Source organism: Ambystoma mexicanum, chromosome 1q, assembly GCF_040938575.1.
Source record: "Ambystoma mexicanum isolate Mex_15411 chromosome 1q, UKY_AmexF1_1, whole genome shotgun sequence".
Taxonomy (NCBI): Eukaryota; Metazoa; Chordata; class Amphibia; order Caudata; family Ambystomatidae; genus Ambystoma; species Ambystoma mexicanum.
In genome coordinates this window covers 868979691-868998354 of record NC_090922.1, presented here as the reverse complement: position 1 = coordinate 868998354, position 18664 = coordinate 868979691, and positions in this window count along the sequence as shown.

Genomic DNA, 18664 nt, shown 5'->3' with positions numbered 1-18664 from the left:
TCTTCCGAGTCCTGCGCTTCACCATAGAACAGGCAACAGCACTCCAAACCAGGCCTGCGCCTCCGTGGGAGTCAGGTGAGCATAACAGACACCTTCACTTCACAGTAACTCGTGAAAATGAAGGTGGCGCCGCACTGCCTCCTGTGGTAACAACAACACGTCATCATGTAGTTTCACTGGCTCAGAAGAACAGCCAATGAAAACTGCACATTCTGTGTTACTATACAGAATGTATCAAATACTGCATAGTAACAACAGAATGGTAGTTTTCATTGGCTGTTTGTAACTGTTTGTTGTTCATTTCTGTTGCTGGCCCCTCCCAGGCCCAGCCAGCCATGGCCTGCAACCTGCAAGCACGAGAGAGATCGAGATCAGAATGACAAATCCCAATGATTTAGCGAAGTGGAAGAACAAGCAAAGCAATGGCACGTGCGCTGGCCCGCATGAGTTCCGGTGTCCAAAAAAGAGTGCCGGTGTTGGGCACTGGCAACCACCCCCACAAATTAAGCACTGAATGCAACCCCAATCCTTCTCTCACGCAATTATGGGGCCACCTGGTTCCATTTAATGTAGGTATTTAATCCCCTGACGTTCCAGGAGGATATTTTCAGTACCACAGCCATTTGACCACACTTCGTCCCATTTCTCTCTCCCCCTCCCTCTAATGTGTCTGAAATGCTTCCTACCTCTCTCTACCCTGCCTTCCCAGGCACACTCCTGGCCCCATCTTCTCCATAGTTCCAAGCCGTACTGTAACCAAACCCAACCATAAATATTGAAACCGACCACCCACCAGAACTCATCTGTAAAGGTGTAACCGCCAGTCTTCCCACTCCCCATGATGGAACTTGCCGGTTGGATACCCCGATATCCACAATTTCAACCACGTAACAGTAGACCCCTTTCCCAGTGCCACTTGCCCCTTGAATCTATCAGTGGACAAACAAAACTTTAACATAACCTGCTTCAAACAGAGCTCCCTAACTGTGACACCCTTTGGTATCCTTGCATCTTATGCATCACAGATGTCATAGCATTGTTCCCTAGCCAGCTTTTCAGCTATAAATTCCTCTGTCCGCCATAGGCGCCATCAAGGTAGCATCCATCCAGACATTCACCTCCTCTGGAGCCTCGAAGAACATGGCTTTTCCTTTGTGTGTCACTTTCAGTTTTGCTTGGTATAGGAGCATGTCCTTTATGCCCTGCTGTCGTAGTCTGGCTTTCATTGGGACAAACTGGCCCCTCCTCTGGTCTTGCAGGGTATATTACAGATAAATCGCCAGTGTGGCAGACCCACGACTGAATTCGCCCCCTCCCTATTTATCTTTGAACGTAAAATGTTTGCAATAATCAGCTGGGGTGGCATCCCAGGAGGTGGTCTCTTGATGAGTGCTCTGTGCTCTGTGGGCGCTCTCCACTATGAACCACTGTGACAACGTTTCTGGGCAAATCTCATGAAGCAGCATGTTTTCTACATATGGGGTGGGATCCCTGCCTTCTTCTCCTTCCGGCTCCCACAGAATCCGAATATTGCTTCTCCGCGCTCTGCCCTCCGCAACTTCAGCCCAGTCCTGTAACATCCATACCTTCGTCGTGAGGTCCTGAACTTTCTGTTGCAAGTCTTTTGTGGCGACAGACATCTCTTCCACTTTTTCCTCAGTTGCCTCCACTCTGCCCGCCAAGTTGCACACATCCTGTCTCAGTAGGCCCACATCAGATTTGATCTCAGCTATGCAAGACTCTATATATGGTCTCAGGGCCACAATTGCCTCCATTATGTTAGCATCGGGTCAATCTGACATCTGCCCCTGTGGTGTTACCGCTTCCAACAACCCTTCTGAGTTCTCGGGGTCTTGTCTTTGTTGTCCTTTCCACATGAATGCGCCCATCTTTGTCTACATCGGTCGTGCAGGGGTTTTATCCCCCCTCCTTTGACATGAGTTCATCAAACACTATTCCAGGCCTGCACCAGGGTCGATTTTCTAGCACCATTGTCCAACTTCCCCACAATTGGGGGTCGCATCGTATGTTGTAACCCTGCTGCGCCAGTTCTGGGAGCGCTCCCCAGCAGACCTCAAGTCCAGGCAGGTTACTCGGCTTCCAGCTATTCTGTTTCTACAGCTATTTTCCAACTCTGTTTGTAAGTTTCACCCAGTCTTCCACAGTCTGGGGGGCCAAGAGCCCTCCCCAGGTGGCTTAGTTAGTACCCTCCGAAAGAGGAATCAATTTCCGGTTATCTCTTTTCTCCAGCTATCAGGCCCTTCCAGCAAGTCTCCTCGTGGTACCCAGAGTGATCTCCTGCATTCCCCACACCCCCGCTCTTTAATGTCACCACTACGCCCCTTCTAGACTTGCTCTGTAGATCCCCAGTATCTGCCAGTTATCCTCTCCTTCCTGCTCCTCAGCTCATCTGTCGCTTGTTCCCCCACTAGCTGTGGATCAGGCCCCATCCATCTAGGGTAGCGGTCTGCTGTTTTCACCCCTGCTACAGTCTGCTTTTTTGAATACCACACAGCGGTACCAGGTCTCTTGCTGCTCCCCTGCCCCAACAGCTCTCTCCTCCGGTCACCAGGGTCCTCCAGTCATGCCCGCCTTCTCAGGGTTGTCCAACACATCAACTCACTCTGCTTGCAGCTCCCAGCCATTCCGGGTGAACACCTTGCGCTCAGACTACCCGTCAAATCTCCCTCCTGTGTGAGGCCTTTGTACCATAATGTGTTCCGAGCTAGGCAGTGTCCTTGAATCTCGACGATGAAGGAGCGATATAGAGGCTCAACGAAGTCGCATCTTTTTTATTCGACCTGGTCGTGCCTTCAGCAATGCACCTCCTGTCCTCCAGCACCAGTTTGGCATACTCCGGGCACCATTGGCACTCGCTGTCAACGTGTGCTCCAGGCACGCTCCACTCTCCTGATACCCTTGTGATGCTGGAAATGCATCGGAGGGACAGGGCCTCCGTATCCTTGTCCTTTACTGCCTTTTTATCGTGTGTTCTGTCATATTTTCCGTGCAGGAGTTCATGTGGGACTCCTGGCGGTGCAGCTCTCTCTCTTTTGGTTTGGTGAACAGACCCATGGGATACCCTTACGGCACCCATGGGTGGGGGGTACAATCCCTGTGCCCCTAGTGTATGTTTTTGGGCACATGTGGGTAACCCGCAAAGCAGGGTATGGGCTGGTGGCAGCTCCATGCTGAATTTGACAGGTGCGCTGAGTATCTTCCATTTTGGGATACCCCGGCCCTGCCATTGGAATCAGTTGATTCCTGATGGAAAACAAGATGGCCCCTGTGGCCTCTTGCTTTCTACTACCTATTACCTTGTTTTCCCAAAGTCCTGGGAAGCCCTGACTCTGTCCCTTCCCCCTGACTGGCTGTTGGGTGGAAGTTCCATATATGGTGTTGTTGTGAAGTCCAGTCCAGACTGACCGGAGCATTCCCAGTGACTGTATGTTATGGGTACCACATGTGGGTGGGACTTGGGTGAATGGAGTGTGTGACCAATATGCACTTCTTGTTGTGGCTGTCTGGTTTCTGGTATGAGAGACAAAGACTGAGACAGCCCTGCCCGAAACTGGCCTGAATGCAGTGTGTAGTGTTGAATGGCTGGGTACTTGTCCCAATCCACATTCCTTGTTGTGAGTGTCTGAGAGGGAGGAGGATGGCCTGAATGCACTGTGTGCCTGATTGGCTGACTGACTGCATGAATGCCCTTCTGTATGATTGGCTGCTGAGAGTGACCCAGCACTGTGGATGAGAGACAAGATAGTATATCTGGGGACCTCTCACCACTGGAAATTGTTCAGAAGCATTCAGAAGCTGTCTCTACACTTTAAGAGTAACTGGAACTGCTGATCCTCAACGTCCAGCTGGAAGAAGAAGACTTGCTGTTGCATTTGCTTCGACCTGATCTGAAAGCTACCAAACTCGTCGAGAGTGATCCGAGAGAGGACCTGATAAGGCGCCCTCTTCCCGTGCTCCGAGAGACCATCGAGCACCGCTAACCTTTGCCGAAGCTCCCTGGAAGTCAGACCCTCGAAAGGCTGCCGACCTGAGACGGGACCGCTGAGGAGAACGAAGCAAAACACCCGTACTTCGCCGCTGTCGAAGTCCATTGCCGTCGACCAGGGTTCACAGGTTTGTGTAACCGCTGGAGGCCCGTCGAAGTTGTGTTGCCCAGCCGTGGGGACCACTTGACGCCGTGCCGCAGACGACCGGAGCCACCCGCTCCCTTTACCTAAGAACATATGAATCCAGGGACTCCCTTGTCCACAACGTCGACCGCTTTGTCCCGCCGGAGAAAGTCGAGGACGACCAACGCGCCAAGGAGAATCCGCCGGTGGGTTTCCCGCCACCTGACGGCCACAAAGACTTCGACGACTCAACGCCCTTGTTGGCCACAGCTCTTCTGAAACTCTTTGCAGTCCTGAAGAATCCATCGCTGAGGTGCCCCGCACAACTCATCCTCGCAGGACGTCGCTGACGAGCATTGCCTGGATCAACATCGGGGTCTCGGCACCCTTGAACTTCTCATCGCCCCCGTCAACGCCAAGTTCACCATCTTCGACGCCTCTCGACGATCCGTGGCTCTCGCTTTAAAGGGAGTCACTCAAGAAGGATCCTTCAACGCGTCTTCAAAGAACTCTACTCCACCAGGTACATTGGGGGGGTAAAACCTTAATAGGAGGAAACAAGGCTATTGAACAATATATGGACTGGGCTTGTGCTATATATCTTTATCTTACAGGTTGCCCAGGTGGGGAGATCTCCGCACAGGACTGTGCCTAGTGGTAGGGGCCAGAAATCCTCCTATTGTTTCAACCATCTTGCGTTCCTTCCTATCTCTATTGCTGGTTTCCTCGTTATTGATCTAGGTGACATTTTAACCGTACAGTTGATGCACTTTAATGAGATTTGATAACATTGGTGGTTCCACTTTAGAATTGTATATATTTATCATTGTTGATTTCCGAGTACAAAGTGCGTTATTGTGATCGTGTACATACCTATGAATATTAATTATATAAAGACTGTGTTTTCAGTAATACAGTGTGTGGACATTCCTTTGTGGGGGCTTGGGGACTACACTGTACTTAAGAACCAGCCTGCATCACCTCCTGAGAAGCTAGGGCTTGATTGCTCGTCCATTGCTACCGTAATAGAGAATCTTGGCTGGGTTCTTCTGTACCTCTCCTCTACCATATAGAGAGCAGAAGTACAGACACCCCCCTCCAGTCTTTACAACCCTAACTTCCCCAGGTACTCGCTACCAGCGTCAGTGAACGCTCTTGCCTGTTTTTCCCATGCTGCTGGAGCCTGGTCTACTCTCCACTACTCAGTCCACCTGAGAAGGTCTGCTGTGCCCTGTCAGGTGGTGCTGTCAGATCTCACCTTTCTCCCAGTCCATATCGGCGCCTGCAGAGTGCAAATGTCTCGGTGGCTCAGTTGACTTTCTTCACAGCGCCTCCCAGCTGCAACAGACCTTCTCTTTATGACCAAGCTTTGTCCGTCGCGGCCACCGTGTTTTCTTCCCTCAGCCTGTGACCGTCACTTCTTCCTTTCACCACCACAGCCTTTCCCGTGTGTATGCTGGTCTGAGAACAGGTCAGGTCATTCTCCTCTGCTGGGGGCACTCAGGGAGAACCTTTCCGATATGATATGATAGTTTATATAGGGCCTATACACAATGTGTTTCAAAGCGCTTCAAGGCAAGGGAGGGAACAAGGGAAAATACAATGACATTCTTACAGGCCATGAACAGTAAGGATGTGACATTAACTATCGTACTTGGCCTGGCAACATTTCAGATAGTCCAAGTGCTAAGACATAGATAAGGAAGGGAGGGGGAGAGTGGGAAGGAAATCGAAACAGACTGGCGACTACCGTACTAGGCCTGACGACATTTCTGGTAAAACCAGAGAAAAACAAAAGGTGAGGGAGAGGGGTGCAGAAATGGAGGGGAGGAACTAGGCCTGACGACATTTCAGATAGTGCTGGAGATGGGGCGGGGGACAACTAAGGGGAGGGGAGAGGAGACAGACGAGGTTGCTATCATACTAGCAATTCTGATAGAGTAAGGGCAGAGAAGAAAGTAAGGGAAAAAGGGGAGGAGATAGGAAAGGGAGAAAGGCAGAGGAGGAGAGAGCAGTCAAAAACAGTGGAGAACAATATGGGGGAGCGAATATAATGGCAGAAGTCAGTAGTAACACATAATGCTGCAAGCCAGGATACAAGATGGGAACAGCATGATTAAGGTCCACCATGAATACAAGATGCAAAGGAAGTCCAGCATGAGAGTTGAGAAAGGGTGAGGCACCGTGAAACAATGAAGTCCATAAAAGTCAAGTCCAGCATTGGCCACAAGACGGTGATGGTCAAACCAGAATGTATTAGGACAGACTCCTGCAGAAGTAGGCTGGAGGGGGAGGGACGGGAGCAGGGAAGACGAATCAAGCAAAACAGGCAACACCTGTGCCAGAAGTATGGGGGTACAAGGGAACATCACAGTCTAATCAGTGGACGGAAAACTTATCAATTTTGGGATTGTATTGGGAGCTCAGCAGAAGCAGGTCTTCTCTACATCCCTGCAGGCCAAAACCCTCATTAATGGCAAGAGAGGTAGTGACTAAATGACTACTGCCCACAGTTCAATGCTGATATCCATCTCGAAATTGTATAAACCAGAGATTTCAGATGTAGCATCTCAATGGGGCATTTCGCTTCAAAGGAGCTTGATCAGTGGAAATTGAGATTGACCTCAAGGCTCACCTAGAAACTCCTGGTGGCTATACAATATGATGCCGGTCTCAACGGCTTAGGCTGCAGACAGATCCGAAAGCATTAGCAGCTGGACCTTGGCTCAATGGGTTCGAAGGTTTCTCCAATCCATAAAATATTTGATTTGACACCAGGATAGCCAAATCCAGTGATTTTGGGCTTTCGTGCTCTTTAACACTTCTGTATGAGCGCGATATAAACAAAATATAATATATCTGCATGCTGTGGGAACTTTTACCAGTCTCAAAGAAAATGATGCCATTTCTGACTCATCCCAGACTAAGGAAATACTCAAAGGCTGCATGCAGGCTGCTTGCCACAGCCTGAATGTCGTGGGCAGTGATTTCTGGGTACTAGCCATCCATAGTATTAGGCAAACATGTTTTCCAGTGGCCACCTCTCTTGTTCTCCAGAGGCGGTTAACGGGAGAGTGGTTACACTCCCCTGGAAGCCTTACCTTCACCGTATAAAAGGAATTTAGAATATCTAACTTCACCAAGGTTCAGTTTTGGTTCTTCTTCTCTTCCAAAGATGATTCAACACACTTAGCAGATTCTCCCCCATATGTAGTTGAATCGTAGGAGTGGATTCGCCCACTACCACGTTTTTTGTTTAAGTACAATCCTTGTCTCTTTTACAAGTATTCCCTCCTCTGCTGAGTGATACACATTTTGATTTGATTTTGAGGAATTTCATATGCGCACCAGATGGATTAAACCATATTCGGGCGCAGATGACAACTAAAAGGAAACTGAGCATGAAAAGGCAGGTATTTGACCATAATAACATTTGTATTTATTTGAATAAGGTTTTCAACATCTTTCTAAACATGTCCATGGTCTTACTTGTTCTAATCTCCAGTGGAAGTTGGTTCCAAACACAAATCTTCTATCTCCTCTGGAGACACCGTTAGACCTTGGGGCACAGATTAAAAGTGTGTCTACAGAACAGTGATTTCTAGTTGGGCAGTAATGCTTGATCTTATCTGCATGATAATCCGGGGCAAACTCCTTAAAGCACTTATAGACCAAGCAAGCTACCTTAAACTTGATGCTATCCTCCACCATAAGCCAGTGGAGGGATCTCTGCATTGTGGAGACATGGTCCCATTTCTTAAGATTACCAACCACTCTAACTGCAGCATTCTGCGCCTTTTGCAATCTAGCAATCTGTTTGGCTGGGATACCTGCAAGGAGGCTGTTGCAGTAGTCTAGGTGTGAGTTGGTCATTGCCCCCACCACCACTGCTGTACCCTCTATTGGAATAAAGGGAAGCACATTCCTTAGAAGACGTAATAAATAGAAAACTGCCTTCACCATCGCCCCAACCTGTGCTACACTACCCAAGTTCTCATGCCAAATACATCCTAGATTCTTGATTCTTTGGGCCGAATAATTCGATCTCTGTTTTAGTTGATGATTAAACGTCGCCCACTCATCAATCTACCCCATAAACAGATTGATCTTTTCCAAAACATCAGTGATGTTCTGAATCTCAATTTAAACCTGAGTTTCATCTTTGTATGAGTGAAACTGCAGACCATAATTCTTGAATATATTGAATACTGGGCAAAAGTATAGATTGAAAATTAAGGGCGACAGGGTTGAACCCTGCAGCACTCCACAGTCCAGCTCCACACTTTCTGAGGTAAAACCTTCCAGTATAACCCTTTGGGTCCTGTCTTTTAAGAAAGATTGAAACCATTTGACTACCAATTCTGAGGCTCTCTCCACGTGCCTAATATGTTGCAGCATGATAGGGTGGTCGACAGTGTCAAAGGCTGCGTAGAGATCCAACAACAACACTGTGGACCCCCCACTATCTGCAGCCTTCAACAGATCATGTCTACTGCTAGGAGGGCTTTCTCCGTAGCATATTTTGTATGGAATCCTGATCGTAACCTGTCTAGCAACTTCTCCTTATCAACAAACACCTGAAATTGGCTACAGACCACCTTCTCCAAAATGTTTGTTGGCCACATGAGATTAGCCACTGCCCGGTAGTTTTTCTGCGTTTCAGGATCCAGGTTGTTTTTTTTTTAGCAGAGTTTCACCAATGCTTTTTTAAAGCCTTTGGAACCTGCGCCTCCTGTAATGATTTATTCACAAATTTAGTGGTGATGGGCGTAATATTTATTGCTAGCATTTTAGCTGTATATGCCGGCATTGGACATGACATGTCATTGGTGGGCTTCAATTGCGAGACCAAAGAGAGAACCATTTCCTCATCCACCCTCTGAAAGTGGAAATCTTCTTCCACCCCCTTTTTCTCCAATTCTTCTTCTTCCGCCAGCTCTGCCTCCTGCTTTTGACCCTTAGCCATTGCTATATTCCTTTGAATTATAGCTATGTTTTCCTTAAAACAAGAATTACATTTGTTGGCTTGCTCCTTAGATGAAAAAATGGAGGAACCCATACATACCGATATGATGGATCTCGAGACAGCCTCAAATACTGCCTTTGCTTGGTTCTGTGCTTGTTTAATCTCCTCATGTAGAAAATCCCTTTTGGCTTCAAACAGGGGCACTTTGTATGTTTTTAAAACTTCCTCTGCTCTAGCAGCATTATTGTTGGATTTAATAAGTCTCCAGGAATTGTTGGCTTGCCGCAATTGTTTCCGTAGCAGGACAAGGGCAGAACCAAACCAAGATTTAGATTTCCTAGTTTTTTTCAATTTCAGTGGGGCGTATTTAGAGCATATATCCTCCAGAATGTCCATCCCATTGTTAAAATAATTCTTCACAGCTTAGAGAGGTCAATATTTGCTAGTATGGCCTGTATTTCTCCACCAGGTATTTTGTCCAGGTCAGCCACTGTGCGCCTCCAGATTTGGGCCATTTCTCTTCCATTTCCCCTCTGTAACTCACTCCTCGTTAATTCAAATAACTGGACACGGTGATCTGACCACAGGATAGGGAGTGTCTCTGAAAAACAGACTTCCTTTCCCCTTGAAGCTAACAAGTCTAAACAGTGGGCCTCAGTACAAGTTAGTCTGTCTGGATTTAACGGTGCCGGGAAAACCGTACCGGCACCGTTTTCCAGACCGGCTAACTATGTGTTTTGTGGCTGTGTGGTGTTACACCCGCCAGGTCTGACCTGGTGGGTGTAATGCCACCGGCCGCAGACCAACATAGAAACACCGGCACCATTACTGCATGGTGCCGGTGTTTCCACAGCCCCCATTGCCGGGGAGGACTCCACGGGAGTGGAGAGTAACGGAATGCCGGCTCTGGAATTACAAGACCACTGGGGCTGTAATGCCCCGGTAATTCCGGCAAGTCTGGAGCCGGTAAATCCCCAAGAGTCCGGCGTAAACTTGCCGGTTTTACCGGCACAGCTACCGCCAGACCCGTAATGAGGCCCGGTGTCCTTTATTGTGGGAAGTCAGGGTGGTCAAAATGTTCAGGCCATGATTATAAAAAATCTCTGCTAGCGCAGCCGAGTCTGGGTTAGAGTCACGGAGTCAGAGTCACAGAGTCCTCCGTCTGCAGGAAGTCTGGGGAAGGGTGGGTTGAAAGGAATTAAATTCAAGATGGTGAAACCTTCCTCCTTGGGTTTCTAGCTTCTTGGCTACTTTAAAACTCCTCTCATCCATGTCGGTCACAGATCAAATGGTCTACATATTAATTATCACTTTCAGCTATTTTCCCTTTTATCTTCCAAGTTTCTTTTGAAGCTGCTTATTCCCAGCTTCACCCAGAGGAAAGCCATCCTCTTCACCTGGGAGAGGTGTTAGAATACCGAGTGGGATACAATAGACTTCCTGGGAGTAGCTTCATCCATGAGTTGAGGAAACAACTTCACAAGCAGAATCAGGCATCAGATTTATCTTTCATCTGTTTTAAAAGGGGAAGGGCAAGTGGGTGGGATAAAACAGTGATCTCCACCACATTTGTTTGGTCAGCTAAAAGGTTCTCCACAACTGCTCAACCCAACGCCTGGATCCATGGACCACAAGTGCGTGCCAAAATAGCTCTGCATCATTTGCCCCGTATCATGTGCCGTGCCGCCTGCTAATAACACCAAATGTGCAGCAGCCACAGGCTTCCCCTGTCACATCGTGAGGTTAAAACCTTTATAGAAACCCTCATTGCTCAACCATCTAAAGGATGTCGATGTTCTTTCTCATCAATTTAACCAAGTCAGCTTTCAGGATTCGTATGGGCCTATGCCGAAATAGGTACAATAGTCTACGTAGCGTCATTACCTTTTCATCGTTTATCCGATCTATCCATCAGATTGATAGTCTACCCCATTTGTGTACTTTCTTACGAATTGCATCCCACAACTCCAGGTAAATAGTTGTGTAAAAGTCATCCGACTTTCTCATATGGTCCATACATAGATATTGAATACATTTATTTGCCCTATGAACGGATGGAAATGGCTGAAGAGGTGGTATTCCTTCCTGGTTGTGTGTAAGAGCCATGATTTCCAATTGTGCCATGTCCACCTTAAAACCTGATACTGCCCCCTATATAATTCCAGCTCTCTCATTAAGTATATAGGACAAGAGGATATCATCCACCAACAGCGAGATGGCTTGTTCTCTCTATCCCTTGGATTATTTCACTGCAGGTTCGTATTCTATGGGCACATTGTTCCAAAGAAAGTCCAAGTAAAAGTGGGGACCCCTGCCTCTTTGTAAATTCATTTAATCTGTTAACTGTCCACTGAACGTTATTCTAGAGGTCAGGTTTTGTAAAGTGCCCTGATCCAGGAGAGAGACGCATTGCCAAAGTGCATCCCCTTCAGAGAGCGCGTTAGGAAGCCCCACTATGGAATGCTAAATGCTTTCTCTGTGTACAGTGATAGCAAGATGGAGCGGTTCCACCAAATCTGTTGTTTTTGTCCACTTAGGGGGTTATTTTACAAGCCGTGGAGTGCAAAAGTAAGGTGTAAAAGCTAGGCTTTAGCCATTTACACGTTACTTTTACATGGCATTTTAGTGCCATTTGAAGGCGGAGAAATAAGCACAAAGCAGATTTAATGCTGCCACTCTGCTGTCCTTCTCTGACTTCAAAGGACATATGGTTTAATGCCCATGTGAGATATTCATGTAGGCCTTAAACCAATGGATCCCTGTGGTATCCACTTGGTTTTAACATATGATAAAAGCAGGCAGATTTCATAGGAAGCCAATGAAAATGTTGTCTGAAAAGCGTAATTTGTAGGCAGCATTTACCTTTTTTACAAATAGGAGAGTAAATTGGAAGAGTAGGCAATTTTGTCTGGTTTTACTGTTCGTTTTTTAAATCTATTTTGTGGGTGTTTAAAATAGAATGCAGGGAACCTAACAGCAGGTTAGTGCTAATGTTGGTGGTCCCCTACATGCAATTAAATATTTTTGCAAAATTACCCTTTATGTGTGTTAATATTTAGTGAAAAAGTGCAATTGGTTTCTATGACCACATTGTTCAGGATCTTTTTCAGCTTGCATTCTTGCTCATACTGTTTACTCCCTTTCTTGTCTTTTAAAGCAAAAAAATATGATCAAGTTGCCTACTTTCGAGGTAGTGTGCTAATAATGAATTAGTTTTCTTCATTTTCTCATGACACATCTGTGTTATTTATTTTCAGCAACACTCCCTCAGCTTTGTTACTAGTGAAGGTAGTCCTGTATTCCATGATGCTCCTCCAGATCTTCTGTTTCAGCCCCCCCCCTTCCCCTTCCCCCATGGCTGCCTTAAAGGTGCCCTAGTTATTGTTATGGGAAGTGTCATAGGAGCTGTTTAACTCAGACAATTATATGATGAAGTCAGTAACTACAAGATTCCTCAGGATGTGCACTGGGCGGACCCGAATGTTGTCACCTGGGAGGTTTCTCTGGAGATACAACTCCAATATTAAAGGACAATAATCAGAGCTCATATCATTCTGCTTCTGTACTCCTGCAATGTCTTGTCTGAGTATTTTGGATTTTTGAAACAAATAATGTGTCCTTGTGTGCAATGCGTGAACATGAGAGTAAAGCAAGTCCATCTCTTCTACCAGTAATGATCTCCTGACCCTCAGTCTGTAACTCCCTGCTTCAGTTCAGTTGGGGCCTCTTTGTCATGTGCATCGCACCCCTAGAGTTACTCAATCATTTCTCAAATATCAAATTACGGTCTCCCCTAGAACACGATATTCTTCCACGAAGGCAGAGTTTTACAGAAGTAGCTCCTACACAAATTCCACGTGTCCTTTATTTGACCATATATTGTGAGCAGTCTTCCACTTTGGGCATGATAAATCTACCCTTCGGTCCCACATTATTCCTCTGCCTTATGCCTCTATAGTGCCAACTTTTCAACTAGTAACTAGAGGCAAACACCTAAATAGGATATGCCATATTAAGTATTCTATTTAGATTTTTCTTTTAAAAAAAATCTGTTTCTTCTATAAAAGCTGCATCAGCAGTGAAATGTTTTAATTGATGTCAAAGTCTACACTGCTTGTTGGCAGAGCTTTGTCCTGCACTGTATTGTATTATATTGTGTTGTATTTTATTTGTATGGTGCCAAGAAAGGCCTGTAGGCATATTTAAAGATATCACCCTAAGTATAAACATGTATTGCCCTTTATAGGAGGATCTTATGAACTCAGAAGCCATCCATTCCCATTCTATTTTGTCAGATCCAAACAGTTTTCTGCAGATCAATTCCCAAATTCCCACAAGGTATTCAATTACACAGGGCGCTAGCATATAAACCACACCATTTATCCCACATAAACGTCCTACTACAGGACAAAGTTCGGGTAACTATCAAATATGTATGGAAGGAAAACTCACTAACACTTAGTTAAGCCCAAATACATATTGAACATCTTTACAGGTTCTTCTAATATTTCATGTTTATAGGAAGGGTATTGCATTTTCCAGTGTTTCCCTTCCTTCCCCCTTATTCTCGTTTCAAAAGGTTCCCTTTTTGTCTTCACTTTCTTCGCACAGGTTCCCATAATAGGTGCCCGTTAACTGAGGGTCTCTGTGCTGACGCTGCATTTTCTTCCTGTAAGATTTCAACGTGAAGTAATTTACATCCTTGTTCAAGAGAGGAGACTATCCGGATTTCATTTTGTCGAGTTTGCTTCTAGCAATATCCTGAAAAGTCTGTATTTCTGACTCAATTAATTCAATAGGGCCTGCTTCTGTGCTCCCCGAAGGAACATTTAAGCCTAAATGAATAGCCTTGAAGAGCTGTCTCTTGGTTTCTCCCCAATAGAAAGGTGTTTTGGGGCCTACTCTATGTGTTCTCTCCATCTCCATTCCCTCTTGTGGTGCTTCTAGTAGATAGATGAGAATCTCCACAGTGTCGCCTCTACTTCCTTCCTATCTTCCCACTCATTCAAGAATTTAAGATGAATGTTGCCTCACCTCAACCTATTTTCTAAATTGGCAAATCTATAAAACAGCTAATCTGTTCGTTTTTTCAAGAACTGAAATCTCCTCCTTGATCTTGGGGGCCATCTCACTATGGTGTGAGACCACTTGTTCATTAGAATTTAGTCAGTCTTCGAGTGTTGTAATTTCCACTGAGATCTTGCTCACATTTCTTTGTCATTTCCAGTTTCAGTAAGAACATCAAATATCGGAGATTTGTTTGCAAAGAAGTCAGGCATTCCATGAGGTCCTCCTTTGTAATGGAGACTGGGGTGAGGACGTGGCACAGGCTATCTCCCTCCCCCACCACCATGTTGGTGCTAGTCGCCCTGGAACCATGAAGAAAAGTATCAGTGCTGCCATTAGCTGTCTTTTTTGTCAATATTCTCCTAAGTATTGTACCCTCAATCGGGAAATGCAGTTATCATCAGGTGCCGTCGGGCCATTATGTATTTGTTGGGTGATTGGTTGCATTGACCTATCACCCCATAGCATCTGCAGATATAGGACCACAACTTGCAATTTGTATCCTTTTGTTGGGCCTGTAAAACCTATCACCCCTTTGTGTTTAGGGATACTAAGTCTGCTGCTCTGTACCAATGATTTTCAACTCTAAGATTTGTGGGGGAGGTATTAATGATTGTTTTCAATTCATGATATAGGCCCTGAAAACAAAAAGTCCCTAAGTCGCGCTTCTCTGCGAAATTGAGTGATTGGTTCAGATTTGAATTCTTGAGATAAATCAAATTTGAATGCATATCATGGAAAAAACTTTACCATTGAAGGAAATAATAGAGAACTGAGAACAAAATAGTTAGATTCACTATTTTAAGAAAAAAAAATAAAAATGTGATAATACTTTCACAAACTTGTCAGATTGACACTCAATGTTCAATTAGTTCATGCGTTCAGTGTTGACACTCAATGTTCAATTAGTTCATGCGTTCAGTGTTTCCCTGGGTTGTATGATCTAGGACCCACAGGGAAAAGTTTATGTTCATATTATTTGGATTCCAATTTGTTGGGTGTGAGGATACCAGGGCTCCTTATTGCTGTGTGATCCTCAGTTCAATTGGTTGATTTCCTTAATTGGTTGAGGACAATGCTCCTGATTGTTGAAAAGGTCCTTAAAGGTCCCTGACACGTGTTTCCGCACTCAAGGTTTTGAGTGGTTCTTCAGGAGGTAAGTAGGACTTGGTAAGGAGAATTGTTCCAGTTATTGTATAAATGTTTCATTGATTATTTTCCATTGATTCCAATTTGATTCTCCTTTGAGAAAGTTTTGGCTGTGTAGATTTCCCTAAAAGGATGAAATGGGGTAGTGTGTTAATTTCTACACTCTCTATTACAGGATAGACTGTTTAAGGCTTAAGGTGTGTATACTCATGTTGGTATGTATTCTCAGCGTTGCAAATGGTGATTCAGTATAGTCTCCTTTGTTTAATTGCTAGTAGTATAGGCGTTGTGTTCCTAGGGTTGCAGAGAACAAGTGATGTTTAGAATAAGTCTATAGCTCATTTTGGTCTGAACTGTCCAATAAGTAAGCATGTTTTTGTCATTCTAAAGTTTGAAGCAGTATTATGAGGCAGGTAGGTCGTTCTGAAGTTTAAAGCAATAGTGTGAGGCAGGTAGGTATTCAGGTAAAAACAATAAGAAGTATAAGAAAGGTAAAGGGGATAATGTGGCAGTTTACTGATGTTGGCAAATTAGGCTGTTAGGTAAGCCAATAAAGGTTATCAGAACCAAATTTCTGAAGGAACTCCTGTTTGTAAAAGAGGTCTTACCTAAGCAGGTTCTGGTGCTGATGCTCTATCTGTCTGGATGGTCCAATTACCATGGTGCAATGAAGAAAGTGGCCGCTTTATATAGCGTGTATTGGCGTCATGGCATCATGCGTGTGCAATTGTCGGCCATCATTAATGGAGCTTTTTTTTAAATTATTTATTTATTTGTTTTTGGTTTTACAAAAAAAAACCTTTACAAACAGAATCATTATCTAAAATTATCACATAAAGCAGAAAAAAATGAATACACCAAAATAAAACATGAATAAGCTTACAGAAGATGATCCGCAACACCAGGGGTGAAAAAGGAAGACAGGTCAAACTTGTCTCATAAACTCACTTTGAAGTCCTATGGATTAATAGTTCACAAGTATGGAGAATTTTTCTAAAACTTGTACAATTGCAGCTGTGAGCATAATTTCTTGACCAGTGATCAGTCTATCCCAAAAGGAGTCCTGTACTAAGCTTTCCTCTCTGGCTACAAATCTCACCAGCAACAACAATCTTGTGTCCCAGGTACCTTCACACTCCAATAACAGGTGTTTGAGTGATTGTAGATTCGGAGAGTCACAGTTCCTGCAGAGTTTTTTTGCTTTATCACCCTGATTTCTTCGGTCCAGAATTTCCCCGTATAAGCTATATTCATTCTGAGTCTAGGAAAGTTATTTCTTATACTTTGTTCAGGGAATTTTTGGAGATAGCGTGGGAGAGTACCAATCTTTCTATCTACCTTCAGAAAGAGATTTGGTGGATTAAGATTCCTGACTCCGTCGATTGTTTGGATCCAATCGCTCATTTCTAGATGTTTTTTGACTTTCATAGAGTTTTGAGTGAGCGTTTCTGTTGTTAGATCCAGCCTGAACAAAATACCTCCCACTTTTTCCTCCAAACCAAGGAGTTGTTTCAACTTTGCTTTTTTAAGATGTTTGTTTGCGTCGAAATAGAGGGTGGTCGCACTTGCTGTTATTATATTGCGATAGAGAGACAGGAGTTTCCAATCCGCTCGACAGCCCAAGGAAGTCAAACCCAATTCAAATCTCAAACTGACGAGTGGAGTACACATTGGAAGATGTAAGGATGTTTTCCACAAGAGGCCCTCAGTTTTATTCCAATCATAGTTCCAAAGCAAAGGCTTCGCTTCAAGGCCATAAAGGAGAACCTGGACTGCTTTACCTATATAGAATTTGATAAGTGGGAGTATTGAGAATTTGCAAAATTTTCCATTAAAATTCTTCATCTGTGCAGTAATTTTGGAGGTCTTTTCAAAGATAACCGGTATCACCTTATTCAGGGCTGGGGAGGCTAAGATTTCGTAGCCCAAATAGGAAAGCTCATCCACACGAGGAATTACTTTGCCATCCAATGTCCAGTTCCTGGAGGAGAGATTTTTTTTAGGATGTTTAAATATGAGAATCTTGGACTTCAGTGGATTGATAATGAGTCCGTTTAGTTTGGCATATTCACTTAATTTGGACAAGAGCTGCTGCAGACCAATCGCTGAGCCATCCAGCAGGACAAGGTCGTCCGCATAGGCCAACCAGTGTAGTCTTCTGCCGTTAATCCTAGGGCAGGCCATGGATGATCTGACAAGAATAAGTTGAAAAATAAAGGTGCACCCAAACACCCTTGCCATACTCCCTTGAGGACCTGTATTACCTCTGTGTCATGATCTCTGCTTCCAAAAGATCAGGACTTACCCGAATCCCTTGGAAGCAGACCCATAACCCCGGTTCCGAGTGCCAGCCAGTCCCAATTGGGACCTTTTGGACCCTGTCCTGGCGCCAGTGGCACCAGGCTCATAAAGATGCCCAGTCCCAGCGCTGGAAGCGCCGGGCTCATAATGCTTGGGTGGACTTACCTGCAGCAGACCATGCTGCTTACTTACCTGCCAGTTGAGCCCCTGATCCTCTTCTGTTTGGGACTACTTTTCCTGTTGGGTGGGGCAGGAGCCACTCCCTAGGTTCAGAACACTGGAACTCTTCTGGAAAGCAGGAACTCTTTTCTCACCTAGGCGAGGCTGTGGAAGGAGACACCTAAGAACTACAGGAGGCTATTTAAACCACAACCGATGGATGAATCTTGCTTTGCGTTATTCTGCATTCTCTGCAGCAGAACGCTCATCGTGTCTTCTGCTTCTGATCCTGGGCCTAAGGGAACAAAGGCTTACCATCCTGGAATCCAGTCTTCAGCAGCACCTGTAAAGACAAAGAAAGAACAGGTTAGCACTACGGTCTTCAGTGGCAGCGCATCTCTTACCTGGTCCATCGGCTGTCACCAAAGCCTTGCGCTGCAATCCGGCATCTGAAAGACAAAGGCTTACCTACTCTTCGCATGCTCCGGAGGTCTTCGCACTGCATTCCGGCATCTGAAAGACAAAAGCTTACCAGCACTTCGCACGCTCCGGAGGCCTTCGGCGCTGCATCCCGCATCTGAAAGACAAAAGAAGGTGCGTTTAAAGACGTTGGGCAACTTAATTACTCACGTGCCATTACTCCTTCCCACGCCGAATCCAGTGGGTATTCCAGCACCCTTCAGCTTCTCTAAAGCTCCGAACTTGTACCTGCAAGATAAAAGGGACAGTTAGTGCGCATCGTGAAGCAGACTACAAGCGCTTACTTACGTGCTTCCAGGCGCTTCTATTCCTCACGCGGGTTCGATCCTCAACTCTGATCAGCCCGCCATCCGCCATCGCCGGAACCCTGCAAAACAAGAGATATCATTACAAAAGACTTTTAAGACATTTG